The 19,669-nt window shown below is 38.8% G+C and overlaps 1 long non-coding RNA gene and 1 pseudogene across 2 annotated transcripts in view; one reads left to right on the top strand and one right to left on the bottom strand.

The window, feature by feature from the left end:
- LOC309627486 overlaps window positions 1–19,669 on the top strand; it is a 564,569-nt gene that overhangs the window by 454,001 nt on the left and 90,899 nt on the right. The window lies entirely within an intron of this gene.
- The window catches only part of LOC309627459 (solute carrier family 25 member 16 pseudogene), a 252,225-nt pseudogene continuing 242,706 nt past the window's right edge, over window positions 10,151–19,669 (bottom strand). Inside the window, exon 4 of the transcript XR_014249457.1 lies at window positions 10,151–14,845. The product of XR_014249457.1 is annotated as a solute carrier family 25 member 16 pseudogene (transcript). The remainder of the gene's footprint in view (window positions 14,846–19,669) is intronic.

The raw sequence follows: 19,669 nt of genomic DNA, 5'->3' as shown, positions 1-19,669 counted from the left end.
ATTCTTTCATGTGTTTGTTGGCAATCTGTATATCTTCTTTGGAGAAATGTCTGTTTAGGTCTTCTGCCCATTTTTGGATTGGATTGCTTGTTTTTTTGATATTGAGCTGCATGAGCTGCTTGTAAATTCTGCAGATTAATTCTTTCTCAGTTGCTTCATTTGCAAATATTTTCTCCCATTTTGAGGGTTGTCTTTTGGTCTTGTTTATGGTTTCCTTTGCTGTGCAAAAGCTTAAGTTTCATTAGGTCCCACTTGTTTATTTTTGTTTTTATTTCCATTTCTCTAGGAGTTGGGTCAAAAAGCATCTTGCTATGATTTATGTCCTAGACTGTTCTGCCTATGTTTTCCTCTAAGAACTTTATAGTGTCTGGCCTTACATTTAGGTCTTTAATCCATTTTGAGTTTTTGTGTATGGTGTTAGGGAGTGTTCTAATTTCATTCTTTTACATGTAGCTGTCTAGTTTTCCCAGCACCACTTATGAAAGAGGCTGTCTTTATTCCATTGTATATTCTTGCCTCCTTTATTAAAAATAAATTGACGATGTGTGCCTGGTTTTATCTCTGGGCTTTCTATCCTGTTCCATTGATCTATATTTCTGTTTTTGTGCCAGTACCACACTGTCTTGATTACTGTATCTTTGTAGTATAGTCTGAAGTCAGGGAGCCTGATTCCTCCAGCTCCGTTTTTCTTTCTCAAGATTGCTTTGGCTATTTGGGGTCTTTTGTGTTTCCATACAAATTGTGAAATTTTTTGTTCTAGTTCTGTGAAAAATGCCATTGGTAGTTTGATAGGGATTGCATTGAATCTGTAGCTTGCTTTGGGTAATATAGTCATTTTCACAATGTTGATACTTCCAATCCAGGAACATGGTATATCTCTCCATCTGTTTGTATCATCTTTAATTTCTTTCATCAGTGTCTTATAATTTTCTGCATACAGGTCCTTTATTAGGTAGGTTTAGGTAGGTTTATTCCTAGGTATTTTATTCTTTTTGTTGCAGTGGTAAATGGGAGTGTTTCCTTTATTTCTCTTTCTGATCTTTCATTGTTAGTGTATAGCATGCAAGAGATTTCTGTGCCTTAATTTTTTATCCTGAAACTTTACCAAATTCATTGATTAGCTCTAGTAGTTATCTGGTGGCATCTTTAGGATTATGTATAGTATCATGTCATCTGCAAACAGTGACAGCTTTACTTCTTCTTTTCTGATTTGGATTCCTTTTATTCCTTTTTCTTCTCTGATTGTTGTGGCTAAAACTTTCAAAACTATGTTGACTAATAGTGGTGAGAGTGGGCAACCTAGTCTTGTGCCTGATCTTAGTGGAAATGGTTTCAGTTTTTCACCATTGAGAATGATGTTGGCTGTGGGTTTGTCATATATGGCCTTTATTCTGTTGAGTTAAGTTCCCTCTATGCCTACTTTCTGGAGGGTTTTTATCATAATGGGTGTTGAATTTTGACGAAAGCTTTTTCTGCATCCATTGAAATTATCATGTTTTTTCTCCTTCAATTTGTTAATATGGTTTATCACATTGATTTTGCGTATATTGAAGAATCCTTGCATTCCTGGGATAAACCCCACTTGATCATGGTGTATGATCCTTTTAATATGCTTTTGGATTCTGTTGGCTAGTATTTTCTTGAGGATATTTGCATCTATGTTCATCAGTGATATTGGCCTGTAGTTTTCTTTCTCTGACATCTTTGCCTGGTTTTGGTATCAGGTTGATGATGGCCTCGTAGAATGAGTTTGGGAGTGTTCCTCCCTCTGCTATATTGTGGAAGAGTTTGAGAAGGATAGGTGTTGGCTCTTCTCTAAATGTTTGTTGGAATTTGCCTGTGAAGCCATCTGGTCCTGGGCTTTTGTTTGTTGGAAGATTTTTAATCACAGTCTCAATTTCAGTGCTTGTGATTGGTCTGTTTATATTTTCTATTTCTTCGTGGTTCAGTCTCGGTAGGTTGTGCTTTTCTAAAAATTTGTCCATTTCTTCCAGGTTGTCCATTTCATTAGCATAGAGTTGCTTGTAGTAATCTCTCATGATCCTTTGTATTTCTGCAGTATCGGTTGTTACTTCTTTTTCATTTCTAAATCTTTTTTTTTTTTTTTTTAATTTATTTTTGGCTGTGTTGGGTCTTCATTTCTGTGCGAGGGCTTTCACTAGTCACGGCAAGTGGAGGCCACTCTTCATCGTGGTGCGCGGGCCTCTCACTATCGCGGCCTCTCTTGTTGCGGAGCACAGGCTCCAGACGCGCAGGCTCAGTAATTGTGGCTCACGGGCCCAGCTGCTCCGCGGCATGTGGGATCTTCCCAGACCAGGGCTTGAACCCGTGTACCCCGCACTGGCAGGCAGATTCTCAACCACTGCGCCACCAGGGAAGCCCCTCTAAATCTATTGATTTGAGTCTTCTCCCTCTTTTTCTTGATGAGTCTGGCTAATGGTTTATCAATTTTGTTTATCTTCTCAAAGAACCAGCTTTTAGTTTCATTGATCTTTGCTCCCATTTCCTTCATTTCTTTTTCATTTATTTCTGATCTGACTTCGTTCCTTCTACTAACTTTGGGGTTTTTTTGTTCTTCTTTCTCTAATTGCTTTAGGTGTGAGGTTAGGTTGTTTATTTGAGATGTTTCTTGTTTCTTGAGGTAGTATTGTATTGCTATAAACTTCCCTCTTAAAACTGCTTTTGTTGGATCCGAAAGGTTGTTTATTTGAGATGTTTCTTGTTTCTTGAGGTAGTATTGTATTGCTATAAACTTCCCTCTTAAAACTGCTTTTGTTGGATCCCATAGGTTTTGGGTCATCGTGTTTTCATTGTCATTTGTTTCTAGGTATTTTTTGATTTCCTCTTTGATTTCTTCAGTGAGCTCTTGGTTATTAAGTAGTGTATTGTTTAGCCTCCATGTGCTTGTATTTTTTACAGATTTTTTTTCCTGTAATTGATATCTAGTCTCATAGCATTGTGGTCAGAAAAGATACTTGATATGATTTCAATTTTCTCAAATTTACCAAGGCCTGATCTGTGACCGAAGATGTGATTTATCCTGGAGAATGTTCCATAAGCACTTGAGAAGAAAGTGTATTCTGTTTTTGAATGGAATGTCCTGTTAATATCAATTAAGTCCATCTTGTTTAATGTATCATTTAAAGATTGTGTTTCCTTATTTATTTTCATTTTGCATGATTTGTCGATTGGTGAAAGTGGGGTGTTAAAGTCCCCTACTATGATTGTGTTACTGTCGATTTCCCTTTTTATGGCTGTTAGCATTTGCCTTATGGATTGAGGTGCTCCTATGTTGTGTGCATAAATATTTACAGTTGTTATATCTTTTTCTTGGATTGATCCCTTGATCATTATGTAGTGTCCTTCTTTGTCTCTTGTAATAGTGTTTATTTTAGAGTCTATTTTTTTCTGATATGAGCATTGCTACTCCAGCTTTCTTTTGATTTCCATTTGCATGGAATATCTTTTTCCATCCTCTCACTTTCAATCTGTATGTGTCCCTAGGTCTGAAGTGGGTCTCTTGTAGACAGCATATATATGGGTCTTGTTTTTGTATCCATTCAGCCAGTCTGTGTCTTTCAGCTGGAGTATTTAATCCAGTTACATTTAAGGGAATTATCGATATGTATGTTCCTATTACCATTTTCTTAATTGTTTTGGGTTTGTTATTGTAGGTCTTTTCCTTCTCTTGGGTGTCCTGCCTAGAGAAGTTCCTTTAGCATTTGTTGTAAAGCTGGGTTGGTGGTGCTGAATTCTCTTAGCTTTTGCTTGTCTGTAAAGCTTGTCATTTCTCTGTCAAATCTGAATGAGGTCCTTGCTGGGTAGAGTAATCTTGGTTGTAGGTTTTTCCCTTTCATCACTTTAAATGTCTTGCCACTCCCTTCTGGCTTGCAGAGTTTCTGCTGAAAGATCAGCTGTTAACCTTATGGGAATTCCCTTTTATGTTATCTGTTGTTTTTCCCTTGCTGCTTTTAATATTTTTTCTTTGTATTTAGTTTTTGATAGTTTAATTAATATGTGTCTTGGCCTGTTTCTCCTTCGTATTATCGTGTATGGGACTCTCTGCACTTCCAGGACTTGACTATTTCCTTTCCAATATTAGGGAAGTTTTCAACTATAATCTCTTCAAATATTTTCTCAGTCCCTTTCTTTTTCTCTTCTTCTTCTGGGACCCCTATAATTCGAATGTTGGTGCATTTAATGTTGTCCCAGAGGTCTCTGAGACTGTCCTCAATTCTTTTCATTCTTTTTTCTTTATTCTGCTCTGTGATAGTTATTTCCACTATTTTATCTTCCAGGTTGCTTATCCATTCTTCTGCCTCAGTTATTCTGTTATTGATTCCTTCTAGAGAATTTTTAATTTCATTTATTGTGTTGTTCATCATTGTTTGTTCGCTCTTTAGTTCTTCTAGGTCCTTATTAAACGTTTCTTGTATTTTCTCCATTCTACTTCCAAGATTTTAGATCATCTTTATTATCACTACTCTGAGTTCTTTCTCAGGTAGACTGCCTATTTCCTCTTCATTTGTTTGGTTTGGTGGGTTTTTACCTTGCTCCTTCAACTGCTGTGTGTTTTTCTGTCTTCTCATTTTGCTTAACTTACTGTGTTTGGGGTCTCCTTTTCGCAGGCTGCAAGTTCGTAGTTCCCGTTGTTTTAGGTGTCTGCCCCCAGTGGCTAAGGTTTGTTCAGTGGATTGTGTAGGCTTCCTGTGGAGGGGAGTAGTGCCTGTGTTCTGGTGGATGAGGCTGGATCTTGTCTTTCTGGTGGGCAGGGCCGTATCTGGTGGTGTGTTTTGGGGTGTCTGTGACCTTATTATGATTTTAGGAAGTGTCTCTTCTAATGGGTGGGGTTGTGTTCCTATCTTGCTAGTTGTTTGGGATAGGGTGTCCAACACTGTAGCTTGCTGGATGGTGAGTGGAGCTGGGTCTTAGCATTGAGCTGGAGATCTCTGGGAGAGCATTTGCCATTTGGTCTACCAGAGACCTCCCAGCTCCACATAATATCAATGTCCTGAACTCAGGTCTCCCACATCAGAGACAAAGGCCTGACCCCGGCTGGAGCACCAAGACACTGTCAGCCACATGGCTCAGAAGAAATGGGAGAAAAAAAGAAAGATTGAAAGGAAAAAATAATAATAATAAAAATAAAGAAAAGAAAATAAAAAAGAGCAACCAAACTATAAAGCAAATCCTCCACCCATGATAACAAGCACTAAAAACTACTAAAAAATATAAATAAAAATAAACAAACAAACAAACAAAGGAGAGACAGATCCCTAGGACATATGGTAAAAGCAAAGCTATACAGACAAAACCACACAAAGAAGCATACACATACATACTCACAAAAAGAGAAGAAGGAAAAAAATATATATATCGTGGCTCCCAAAGTCCACTGCCTCAATTTTGGGATGATTCCTTTTCTATTCACGTATTCCACAGATGCAGTGTTCATCAAATTGATTGTGGAGATTTAATCCGCTGCTCCTGAGGTTGCTGGGAGAGATTTCCCTTTCTCTTCTCTCTTCGCACAGCTCCTGGGGTTCAGCTTTGGATTTGGCCCCGCCTCTGTGTAGGTCACCTGAGGGCATCTGTTCTTCACTCAGAGAGGACGGGGTTAAAATAGCAGATGATTAGGGGGCCCTGGCTCACTCATGCTGTGGGGAGGGAGGGGTACGGAATGCTGGGTGAGCCTGCGGCGGCAGAGGCCAGTGTGACATTCCAACAGCCTGAGGTGTGCCGTGTGTTCTCCCGGGGAAGTTGTCCCTGGATCATGGGACCCCGGCAGTGGCGGGATGCACAGGCTCCCAGGAGGGGAGGTGTGGATAGTGACCTGTGCTGGCACACAGGCTTCTTGGTGGCTGCAACAGCAGCCTTTGCATTTCATGCCCGTCTCTGGTGTCCGCACTGATAGCTGTGGCTCGCGCCATCTCTGGAGCTCGTTTAGGTGGTGCTCTGAATCCCCTCTCCTTGCACACCCCGAAACAATGGTCTCTTGCCTCTTAGGCAGTTCCAGACTTTTTCCTGGACTCCCTCCCTGCTAGCTGTGGTGCACTAGCCCCTTTCAGTCTCTGTTCACGCAGCCAACCCCAGTCCTCTCCCTGGGATCGGACCTCCAAAGCCCGAGCCTCAGCTCCCAGCCTACACCCGCCCCAGCGGGTGAACAGACAAGCTTCTCGGGCTGGTGATTGCTGGTTGGCACTGATCCTCTGTGCGGGAATCTCTCCGCTTTGCCCTCTGCACCCCTGTTGCTGTGCTCTCCTCCGTGGCTCTGAAGCTTCCCCCACCCCACCCCCCATCTCTGCCAGTGAAGGGGCTTTCTAGTGTGTGGAAACCTTTTCTCCTTCACAGCTCCCTCCCACTGATGCAGGTCCCGTCCCTATTCTTTTGTCTCTGTTTTTTCTTTTTCCCTACCCAGGTACGTGGGGAGATTTTTGCCTTTTGGCAAGTCTGAGGTCTTCTGCCAGCGTTCAGTAGGTGTTCTGTAGGAGCTGTTGCACATGTAGATGTATTTCTGATGTATGTGTGGGGAGGAAGGTGATCTCTACATCTTACTCTTCTACCACCTTGAATGTCTCTCTCCTCTTTGTCTTTAATTTTTGTCAATTTGATTACTATGTATCTTGGTGTGTTTCTCCTTGGGTTTATCCTGCCTGGGATTCTCTGTGCTTCCTGGACTTGGGTGGCTATTTTGTTTCCCATGTTAGGGAAGTTTTCGACTCTAATCTCTTCAAATATTTTCTCGGGTCCTTTCTGTCTCTCTTCTCCTTCTGGGACACCTATAATGTGAATGTTGGTGCATTTAATGTTGTCCCAGAGGTGTCTTATGCTGTCTTCATTTCTTTTCATTCTTTTTTCTTTATTCTGTTCCACGGCAGGAATTCCACCCTTCTGTCTTCCAGGTCACTTATCCGTTCTGCCTCAGTTATTCTGCTATTGATTCATTCTGGTGTATTTTTCATTTCAGTTACTGTATTGTTCATCTGTTTGTTCTTTAATTCTTCTAGGTCTTTGTTAAACATTTCTTGAATCTTCTCGATCTTTGCCTCCATTCTTTTTCCAAGGTCCTGGATCTTCTTCACTATCATTATTCTGAATTATTTTTCTGGAAGGTTGCCTATCTCCACTTCATTTAATTGTTTTTCTGAGGTTTAACTTATTCCTTCATCTGGTACACAGCTCTTTGCATTTTTATTTTATCTATCTTTCTGTGAATGTGGTTTTCTTTCCACAGGCTGCAGGATTGTAGTTCTTCTTGCTTCTGCTGTCTTCCCTCTGTTGGATGAGGCTATCTAAGAGGCTTGTGCAAGCTTCCTGATGGGAGGGACTGGTGGTAGTTAGTGCTGGGTGTTGCTCTGGTGGGCAGAGCTCAGTAAAACTTTAATCTGCTTGTCTGCTGATGGGTGGGTCTGAGTTCCCTCCCTGTTGGTTGTTCGGCCTGAGGCAACACAGCATTTGAGTCTACAGGCTCTTTGGTGAGGCTAATGGCAGACGCCAGGAGGGCTCATGCCAAGGAGTACTTCCCAGAACTTCTGCTGCAAGTGTCCTTGTCCCCACGGTGAGCCACTGCCATGCCCACCTGTGCAGGACACCCTCCAACACTAGCAGGTAGGTCTGGTTCAGTCTCTATGGGGTCACTGCTTCTTCCCCGTGGGTCCTGATGCACACACTACTTTGTGTGTGCCCTAAGAGTGGAGTCTCTGTTTCCTCCAGTCCTGTCAAAGTCCTGCAATCAAATCCCACTAGCCTTCAAAGTCTGATTCTCTGGGAATTCCTCCTACACTTGCCAGACCCCCAGGTTGGGAAGCCTGATGTGGGGCTCAGAAGCTTCACTCCAGTGAGTGGACTTTTGTGGTATAATTGTTCTGCAGTTTGTGAGTCACCCACCCAGCAGTTATGGGATTTGATTTTATTGTGATTGCGCCCCTTCTACCATCTCATTGTGGCTGCTCCTTTACTTTGCATGTGGGGTATCTTTTTTGGTGAGTTCCAGTGTCTTCCTCTCAATGATTGTTCAGCAGTTAGTTGCGATTCCCATGCTCTCGCAAGAGGGAGTGAGCACATGTCCTTCTACTCTGCCATCTTGAACCAATCTCCTCTTTAACCTTTTCGAATAAAATTTATTTTTAATATCCTATGTATTCTATAACAGACATAGAATGTAAAATTTTATTTTAAAAATCTGCAGTCCTTTTATTGGTAACCTGAGATACTTATTTTATACATTTAAATTTTCTTGAGATTTGATGACAGTATTTAGATACATTTGTAGCCCAGAAATTAAAATATACAAAATAGTTCTAGGAACACATGTATTTTTACCTGTGTGTACACTTATAAGTCATACAAAGGTACATATTTATTTTAAAATAAAAACTTTGAAAGTGAAACCAGTTCATCTAATTTTTACCAAGGTATAACAAAAAATATTTTATGCAAAAAATAAAAATTGAAGCAGAAATAAGACTTTCAACTTATGATTTTTTAAGACATTAGAAAACTATTCTACAAATTGCTATTTCTCAGGACAGAACCATAACTGTTCCCCTTGTGTTTTAGTCATGCTTATGATAAAACATAAAAAGTACTCTAAACACAATAAATGGAATTCTTACATTTTTAAACCATTTTAATATAAAGGATAGCAATTCAAATCATATTTTACCTTTCTACTTAAGTTTACATTGCACTAAAATTATTTTACAGGGGTGAACTAGTTGATGTATCATGACATAATACCTTAGAATCGTTCTTTGATGTTCACATCTATATTAGTGGATATTTCACAGTCCACTTAGATGATTTGGTGTATACTAAAAAATTTAACAGAAACAAATCTATAATGCTAATCTGTTTTAAGAGCAAAGATACTCAGTATTTATTACTGCCTTTGGGAAATACACTAACTTTTTAAAAATGTTATTTAATTAATTAATTTATTTATGTCTGTGTTGGGTCTTCTTTGTTGTGCACAGGCTTTCTCTAGCTGTGGTGAGCAGCAGCTACTCTTTGTTGTGGTGAATGGCCTTCTCCTTGCGGTGGTTTCTCTTGTTGCAGAACACGGGCTCTAAGCATGCAAGCTTCAGTAGTTATGGCATGTGGGCTCAGTAGTTGTGGTTCGCAGGCTCTAGAGCACAGGCTCAGTAGTTGTGGCGCATGGGCTTAGTTGCTCCGCAGCATGGGGGATCTTCCTGGACCAGGGCTTGAACCAGTGTCCTCTACATTTGCAGGCGGATTCTTAACCACTGTGCCACCAGGGAAGTCCCAACACATTGACTTTTAAAAACACATTTGAATCACTCACAGTAACTGGAAATAACATTTGTGCAATTCCTGAAAATTCTTATTGTTGAGTCTCTACACAGCTACTTTTTAAATACAATTTTTATTAAGAAATGAAGAGAAAGTGTCCTTTTATTCCGTAGAGCAGAATTACAAGAAGAGCAATATTAATAAGAATACTTCAGTGTTGGCTTCTAAGCATGCTTCATATAACTTAAATTTTCAGTTCTCATGATTCTGCTGCAATATAACCAAGCCCGTTTATAATAAGAACTGATGCCAGAGTCTTTGAAAATCATGATTACAATTTAAAACTGGAATAGCATGATAAAGCTAATGTCAACCTCTTTTTAAAATTATAGTTGATTTACAGTATTGAGCTAGTTTTGGGTGTATAGCAAAGTGATTTAGATATATATATATAACTGAATATATATATTTCAGATTATTTTCCATTATAGGTTATTATAAGATATTGAATACAGTTCCCTATGCTATATAGTAAATCTTTATTGCTTATCTATTTTACATGTACTAGTGTGTATCTGTTAATCCCAAATTCCTAATTTATCCCTTCCCCTTTTCCTTTCCCTTTCCCCTTTGTTTTCTGTCTGAGTCTGTTTCTCTTTTGTATATAGACTCATTTGTATCATTTTTGGATTCCACATATAAGTGATATTACATAATATTTGTCTTTGACTTACTTCACTAAACAATATTCTCTAGGTCCACCCATGTTGCTGCAGATGGCAATATTTCATTCCTTTTTATGGCTGAGTAATAACTCCATTGTATGTGTGTATATATATACATACATATATAGGTATATATATATATATATATATATATATATATATATATATATATATGTATATATATATATACGCACACCACATCTTCTTAAGCCAATCATTTGTTGATGGGCACTTGGGTTGTTTCCATATCTTGGTTATTGTAAACAGGGCTGAACATTGAGGTGTGTGTATCTTTTACTTTGTCTTTTCTGTATATATACCCAGGTGTGGGATTGCTGGGTCATATGGTAGCTCTACTTTTAGTTTTTTAAGTAAACTTAATGGCAACCTCTTGAATCCCATTTTAAGTTAGTTCTACTTCCAAATAACACTTTTTAAAAAAAATTAATGTATTTATTATTATTATTTTTTGGCTGCATTGAGTCTTCGTTGCTGCACGCAGGCTTTCTCTAGTTGCAGTGAGCGGGGGCTACTCTTTGTTGTGGTGCACGGGCTTCTCATTGTGGTGGCTTCTCTTGTTGCAGAGCATGGGCTCTAGGCGTGTGGGCTTCAGTAGTTGTGGCACATGGGATCAGTAGTTGTGGAGCACAGGCTTAGTCGCTCCGTGGCATGTGGGATCTTCCCAGACCAGGGCTCGAACCCGTGTCCCCTGAATTGGCAGGCGGATTCTTAACCACTGCGCCACCAGGGAAGCCCCCAAATAACACTTTTAGCCAGCAACAGCTTACATTTTTTTCAATGTTCTAAGATATAACTTTTGGCATCCAAAAGTATAAGTAAGCACTTTCGATTTGTGATGAATAAAAAAATCAAGTGCTAAAAATACCCATGGTTTCCTGTAACAGAGTATATATTCCCCTTCAAGTAATGTTCTCCCCCCAAATTAACATTTTATTTCTCCCTCAAAGAGTTTACTAAGGAAAAGAAATCACAACAACTTTTTTTAGTTGAGGAGAAAAGACTGCTTCCTAAGTTCATGTACTGTAAAAGCAACTGCTTGAGAAAGAACACAGTGAATGTAATTAAGAGAGAAACCATGATATCCTTCTGAATTCCCTGCCGTATAGACATACTTTATAGTCACCTCCATGGTATGGCACTTTTCAAATTCTGGAAGAACAGTCCTTAACTGCATTCACCGATGAGTTACATCAAATGGGTCAGGTACTGTCTGTGTTATTGCTCCAGCAGCACCACCATAATGTAAGTTTATGTGAGTTTTCAAAACTCAGACGTTAGGATAGTCTGAAGGTCTGCGAAGAAGGGTGGGAGCATGGGAAAGGCACCAAAATTAAAAAAAAAAAAAAAAAAAAAGAAAGAAACACCTGCACGGGGAGCCGTTGCTAATACAGCAGGCATCAGGCCTCTGTAAAATGCAAGGCACCTTCCTTTGCCTAAATTGTTTGGAATGCATGAATAATTCCTGTATAGGTATGTTCCCCTTTCACCGGGAGTGCTAGGTGTACTCTAGCCACGTGAAGAGAGTAAGTACCTATAACTGCTGTTAAACCTGCCATCGATCCAGGCATTCATCTGTGCGCAGACCAGAAACTCCCAGCTTTGTAGTAATTAATGTTCTATAAGGCTCAGACGCGATAAACTGGATCGCACCATAGCGAACGATTTGGATCATCACTGCACCATTCCCTTTATACAATCCCCAAGGTATCCCTCCTTTGGGGAACAGCACGCAATGCAGCAAACACTCCCAAACGTTTGTAATGGTGATTGTGAGCTGGTAATAAAACCTTTGCTTGGTCTAAAGGAGCACCTGTTTTGGCACAGCGTCCGGCAACACCTGTAGCCAGGAAGGAGCACGGCCAGGAGAAGTCTCGGCCTGCGATGGGCCCTCCAGCTCCTGCTGCCTGCCGCATCGCTAGAGGTGGGGTCGCCACAGCCAGTGCTGCCTCGGGAGATTTGGTCGCCAAATTACAAGCCAAGGGCCCTAGCCATGGCCAGAGCGGGCAGTGACAGGGCACCAACCGCCAGTCAGGAGGGGCGGAGTCTGTCCTTTAACCTTTATACTAGAGTCATGTGGTTATATGTCATCATATTATAGTATTAGAGTATTCTAAATCTGACTATATACTTAGCTTTACCAGCGCAATGTGTATTTTCACGAGCCTTACATATTAGAAGTTAGCATCCTTTCATATTAACTTGAAGAACTTTTCTCAGCATTTCTTCTAAGGCAGGTATAGTGGTGATGGATTCCCTCAGCTTTTGGTTGTTACGAAAAGCTTTCTCTTGCCTTCATTTCTGAGGCATAACTTTGTAGGGTAAACTATTCTTGGTCGGCAGTTTCTATGTGACCATGCTGGTGCCTTGATTTTGGACTTCCCAGGTTCCAGAACTGTGAGAAATACGTTTATAAGCTATCCAGTTTGTGGTTTTTTTGTTATTGCATCCTGAATGGGCTATATCAATCAAAATAGAATTGTTTGTTGAAATTCTTTTTCTCTTGTAATGTCTTCTCCCCCCCTTCATATATTACACATTTTGGTTTTGGTGATTGTTCCCCTAAGCACTTTTATGCACATATATGTACCTCCTTTATATACAGATATCTTTTCCAAAATGATCAATAAGATCATAATTGCACATGTTCAATATTTTTTCCCACTAAACAGGACATGGACAGGTTTCCAAGTCAGTATATAGTTACACTTCAGTATTTTTTAAATGCTGTATAAAACTGGATAGTATGGACATCGTGATTTTTTTCTAAACAACATTTTCCATGTAATGAAAATCTTGGTTGTGTCCCGTTTTTAGCTCCTGTAAGCCTGTTCACTGGAAAAGTAACAAAACTATTTAAGGATACATATATATGTATATATTTATATATGTGTGTGCATGTATATAGATGTGTTTATATGTGTGTATGTATGTGTGTGTGTGTATATATGTGTATGTGTGTGTGTATATATATGTGTATGTGTGTGTGTATATATATGTGTGTGTGTGTATATATATATATACATATATATATATATATGTATATATATATAAAGAAAGATTCCTAGCAGTGTAATACAATCCTTTCAATTCAAGGAACTGAGCTCCAGCGGGCAAGAACTTTATCCAAGGCCAGATTTAAACCATGACTGATACCAGTGATCATAAAATTTCCATGAAATCCTGCCAGCCTTTCAGCTTATATAGTTAATAAGGAAGAAATGACTCTTACTAATGTGATTGATAGATTTCTTGAGGATAATTTTTGAAATCCAAGGCAGTAATTATCATGCATTTTCGTCTTGTCACTCTTTTGCTAAGTATGGTTCTTAAACATCAGGGACATTTTTGTTGGCAGGATGAACATTTACAATTATTTTGTAGAATAGAGAATTGAGCCCCTGGGACTTCAGATTCTTTTTTCTTTTCTTCTCTTTTCTCCTCTCCTTTCCCTTCCCTCCCCCTCCCTCTCTTTCTATCTTTTTCCTTCTTTGTTTCTTTCTTGGCTATTTGTCCAAGGTTGCCCATAGGCATAATTTGAGTACTCTAGTACAATAGCCTATGTCCTGGGGATACAAGAGAACTCTGAACAATGGGAGAGACAACAAGGAAATCAATGCTCCACAGTAGGGATAGGGTGAAATAGATAGCATGGCTGCAGGAGAAGGTGAAGAGTCAGCTCTACTTGGAGATGGACATAGTGGGTGATGCTTGAGTTGAGAATTGAAGGATGAGTGGACATTTATCAAGTGGGGAGGGCATGCTAATCATAAGGAACAGCATGTAAGTGCTTGGCGTTCTGAAAATAATTGGTATAATCAGGCAAATGTCTATTTTCTATCCTGGGATTGGCAGGAGTTGCAGTGGGAAGTAAGAAAAACCAAATCACAGAAGGCCTGCCCCCTGTTAAAAACTTGGTCTGTCCGCCTCCAATCTTGTCTCACATTGCAGTAATCATCTAGATGAGAGATGAGGGCCTAAGCTATGGAATGAGACATGATGGATGTGAGAGATTTAAAGATTGAATCAATGCCAGCTGAAACTTAGCCAGGGTCCTAGTTCTGTTGAGTCTCAAACTAATTGGGAGACAATGGTCAGCCAAGAGATGGGAAAATTGGTAGTTATCCAATTTCTTGTCTGATTCAAGATTTCCTGAGTTACTTGATATATCCATATCCAAGGCACTTTTTCAGGGACAATAGAAGGCATTTAAGTATACTAATACTTGGGATTCTAAATTTCTTTTCAGGACAGTGTGAGAGTGGTCAAAACTTATAAACCACAAACCTAAGGAAGTAATGGGTTAGGGATAAAGTTCAAAGTTTGAATCCTGGTCATTCCTAATGTAAAAGGTTGCTAGGACTTGAGTCTTGGTATAATTTATTTTCAATGCAAAGGCACACAATGAATGATCTCTATTTCGCTTGTACTATATCATAGTAATTGAGATATACTGAGCTAATCTCTTTGCTTGTGTTTCAAAGGGGAATAATGTAGAGGCACATTAATACCATCCCCACTCCTAAAATTCTCCCCTACCTTCTTTCTCTAACTTCACCAACGTGAAGCTCTATTCTATGTCCACACCAGCAGATTCCTGACTAATCAATTTCAAAAGTCTAAATGAATGATGTTCAGCTTAAAAACAAAATGGCCCGCTGGCCCCTGTAAACAGAAAATAAACTTAATTCCATGAACTGCCCAAAACCTTCTCATTTTCAGAAGCAGAAGGATCAGGCTCAGAAAATGTATAAATAGAGGCAGAGCTGAAAACTCTCCAGAGAAACAACTGAAGATACAGGCATCAGTGCTGGGACCTCACGTAGCAGGCAATTTCACCATCAATGAATCTGAAACAAGCAACACCAAGAAATAAGGATACTGGAGAATTTTGACACTTTAATTAGTAGATGCAGCAAAGTGGATTCAAAATTTCATACGCAAGCATTTGATTAACAGAGCCCAGGTCATGTGCCCATGCCCGGTTACCAAGATGACAAGGAAAAGTTGAATATACCTTTGGACATCTAGGTTTGTAGCGGGAGGTAAGCTCTGTTAGATACCAAGATTCACACAGGACCCAATAAGAAGGGGTTCATGCTGGGTATAATCTGTTGCCACACTAATGCTGCATTAAAAACTACACCAGACTTAGTGGCTTAAAACAACCATTTATTATACTCACAAGACTATGGGTCCGCTGGGTTGTTCTGCTGGGTTTAGCTGGGCAATTCATTTGGTCCTGGCTGGGCTTACTCTGGTGATTGGCTTGTTGTTGGCTAGTCTAGAATGGTCTCAGCTGGTGTTACTGGCTCTGTTCTATGTATTTCATCTTCCAACCAAATTCCTTGGGCAAGTTCTCATGGCAACTGCATGGGTCTAATACCTAGGCTTGGAGTTGGCACACTGTCAGTTCTACCACATTCAATTGGCCAAGGTCCAGATCCAAGGAATGGGGAAATTGTGATTCCTCCCATGAAGAGGTAGAACCTAAGACCAATTCCAAAATTAGCCTCAATTCTCCACCTCTCCTATATCTATGCTTTTTTTTTTTAACTTTTAGAATGATGGGCAAAGTATCTTGCCTACCACTTCACCTAGCCATCCAGCTTTTTTTCTATTCTCTGATATTATCAGTAATTATAGGTAAACATGTATGCATGGTTCCTTTTTCACATAAATGGTCATATATTCACACAATTTTGTGCTTGATTATTTGCATTTCATGTAACTTGAAGTATATCCCATATTCATAGGTGTATATATCTGTAGCGTTAATTCCTAAAAGTAGAATTATTGGGTCAAAGTGTATATGCATTTTAAAATTTGATAGTGACAAACAGTGCTCCATAAGAAACAGCACTTTTATATACTTTCCCACCTAGAAATCTATGCAGTTTTTTTCCCAACTCCTTGCCAAAATGCCAATCAAACCATTTTATATTATAAACATGATTTTTAAAAAAGGTATTTTAGTAAATTTTTAAATTTCAAATGTACAGAAAAATTGCAATGACAGTAAAGTACAGCATATCCCCATCATCAAGATTCCCCAATTATTAATGTATTTGCTCTGCAAGCATCTCTTTATGAATATCTATTGCCCTTATTTGTTTTCTGAGCCACTTGAAAGCTAGTTGCTAACATGATGCCCCATCACCTCTAAATCTAGTGTATATTTCTGGAACACAAAGACCCTCTCTTACTTATAAAGCAACAATGCAACCATCCAAATTAGGATATCAACACTGATAGAAAACTACTGTCCAGAAGTGATGCTGTGTTCTTCTCAGTGTATCACATCAGGAGGTACATGACATTGACCCATCCCACTACTGTTATGTTAACCTTGATAACCTGCTCATGTTGGGGTCTGAATTACAGGTGGAGAAGCCTGCCATTTCCCCCTTCTGATGTCCTTCATAATTGAGAAGTATTTTGTGGGAAGATTTCTAATAAGACATGGGATATTGGCCTAGTTTCAAATTTCTACCTACCAGCCTTAACATCCATTGATAATTCCCACTTGAACCAATCAGCATTGTAATGGTTGCCAAATGGTTTGTTATTTTCCTCATTTCTTCTACATTTATTAGTTGATACTCAACTGTAAGGGAAAGCATTTCCTTCTCTCTCATATGTTAATATCAGTATGTACTTCTACAATTTTATTCAATGGATTGTAATCCATTACTGTCCTTTTGTAAAAATTTTATTTTTAATTGAAGTATAGTTCATTTACAATATTGTAATTCAGGTGTACAGCATACTGATTTAGTATTGCACACTCCACTTCATTATAGGTTATTACAAGATAATGGGTATAATTCCCTGTGCTATACAGTATATCCTTATCGCTTGTCTATTTTATATATAGTAGTTTGTATCTGTTAATCCCATACTCCTAATTTTTCCCTCCCCACTTCCCTCTCCCTTTTGGTAACCATAAGTTTGTTTTCTATGTTTTGCATATACATTCAAATGTATTTTTTTAGATTTCACATATATTATACAGTTTTTGTCTTTCTGTCTGACTTATTTCACTAAGTATAATACTGTGTTCATCCACACTGCTGCAAATGGCAGTATTTCCTTTTTTTATGGCTCAGTGATATTCCATTGCATATATGCAGCATCTTCTTAATCCAGTCATGTGTTGATGGGCACTTGAGTTGCTTCTGTCTTGGCTACTGTATTGGGTTGGCCAAAAAGTTCGTTCGGGGTTTTCTGTAACATCTTATGGTAAAACCCGAATATCTTACGAAAAATCCAAACGAACTTTTTGGCCAACCCAATAACTAGCATTGCCACAAACATTGGGGTGCATGTATCTTTTTGAATTAGTGTTTTCATTTTTTCTGGATATATACCCAGGAATGGAATTGCTATGGTAGTTCTATTTTTAATTTTCTAAGGAACCTCCATGCTGTTTTCCATAGTGGCTGCACCAACTTACATTCCCACCAATAGTGCAGGATAGTTCCCTTTCTCCATATTCTCGCCAACATTTGTTATTTGTAGACCTTTCGATGATAGCCATTCTGGCCGGTATGAGGTGGTATACCTCCTTGTAGTTTTGATTTACATTTTTCTAATAATTAGTGATGTTGAGCATCTTGTCATGAGCCCGTTAGCCATCTGTGTGCCTTCTTTGGAGAAATGTCTATTCAGATCTTCTGCCTATTTTTTTTATTGGGTTGTTTGTTTTTATGTTGTTGAGTTGTATGAGTTGTTTGTATATTTTGGATGTTAACCCTTTGTTGGTCATATCATTTGAAAATATTTTCTCCCACTGCATAGATTGTCTTTTCACTTTGTCTGATTTCCTTTGTGCAAAAGCTTTTAAGTTTAATTAGGTCCCATTGGTTTAATCTTGCTTTTATTTCTTTTGCCTTAGGAGACCAATTCAAGAAAATATTTCTATGATTTAAGTCAGAGTGTTCCATCTGTTTTCCCCTCAGAGTTTTATGGTTTCAGGCCTTACATTAGGTCTTTAAACCATTTTGAGTTTATATTTGTATATGGTGTGAGGGAATGTTCTAATCTCATTGTTTTACACGTGGCTGGCTCTCCAGTTTTCCCAGCATCACTTATTTAAGAGACTGTCTTTCTCCATTGTATAGTCTTGCCTCCTTTGTCATAGATTACTTGACCATAGGTGCGTGGGTTTATTTTGGGCTCTCTATTCTGTTCCATTGATCCATGTGTCTGTTCTGGTGCCAATACCATGCTGTTTTGATTACTGTATCTTTGTAATATAGTCCGAAGTCTGGGAGGGTTATACCTCCAGCTTTGTTCTTTTTTTCTCAGGATTTCTTTGGCAATTTTGGGTCTTTTGTGGTTCCATATAAATTTTAGGATTATTATTTCTGTGAAAAATGTCATGGGCATTTTGAGAGGGGTCACATTAAATCTGTAGATTGTTTTGGGTAGAATGGCCATTTTAACAATATTAATTTTTCCACTCTGAGAGTATGGGATATCTTTCCATTTCTTTGAAACATTCTCAGTTTCTTTCATCACTGATTTATACTTCTCAGAGTATAGGTCTTTTTCTTTTGATGCAATTTTAAATGGGATTGTTTTTTACTCTCTCTTTCTAATATTACATTATTACAGTAAGTCACCTACATACGAACCTTAAAGTTGTGAACTTTCAAATATGCAAAAGTGCATTTGCATGTCCAATCATGTAAGTTAGTTCACGTGTCTGGCATACATTGTCACGTGTGTGCACTCTCTACAAGTGGTTGTGCTTTTGTGTACTTTACTGGAGTAGTACTATATAGAGTACAGTACAATATCTTTATTTCAAGCCCAGGATATCCCAAAGCAAGCATAAGAGTGGAGGTGATGTAGCTGGTACTACTGCACTTTTCAAGGCACTGTACTGTAAGATGAAAAATGTTTATTTTTTGTGTTTTTTTTATGTATTATTTGTATGAAAAGTATTATAAACCTATTACAGTACAGTACTACGTAGCCGATTGTGTACCTAGGCTAACTTTGTTGGACTCGCAACAAATTGGACTTACAAACACGCTCTCGAAACTGAACTCGTTCGTATGTAGGGGACTTACTGCAGTGTATAGAAACACAACATATTTCTGTATTAATCTTATATCCTGCAACCTTGCTGAACTGATTTATTCTAATAGATTTTGGGTGGAGACTTTAGGGTTCTCTATACAGAGTATCATGTCATCTGCAAATAGTGACAGTTTTACCTCTTCCCTTCCAATTTGAATACATTTCCTTTTTCTTGTCTGATTGCTGTGGCTAGGACTTCCAAATGCTAGAAGTGGTGAGAGTAGACATCCTTGTCTTATTCCTGAATTTAGAGGGAAGGCTTTCAGCTTGAGTATGATGTTGGCTGTGGGTTTGTCGTAAATGGCCTTTATTATGTTGAGATATGTTCCCTCTATACCCATTTTGATGAGAGTTTTTATCATGAATGGATGTTGCATTTTGTCAAATACTTTTTCTTCATCTATTGAGATGATCATGTGATTTTTATCTTTTGTTAATGTGGTGTATCACATTGTGTGATTTGTGTATGTTGAACCATCCTTGTGACTCTGGGCTGAATCCAACTTGGTCATGGTGTATGATCCTTTCTATGTATTGTTGGATTCAGTTTGCTAATATTGTGTTGAGGACTTTTGCATCCATAG

This window comes from Balaenoptera borealis (genome assembly GCF_965194805.1).
Source record: "Balaenoptera borealis genome assembly, chromosome: 4".
In the NCBI taxonomy this organism is placed as follows: Eukaryota; Metazoa; Chordata; class Mammalia; order Artiodactyla; family Balaenopteridae; genus Balaenoptera; species Balaenoptera borealis.
The sequence above is the reverse complement of the archived record's forward strand: the minus strand, read 5'-3'. Positions and strand labels throughout refer to the sequence as shown.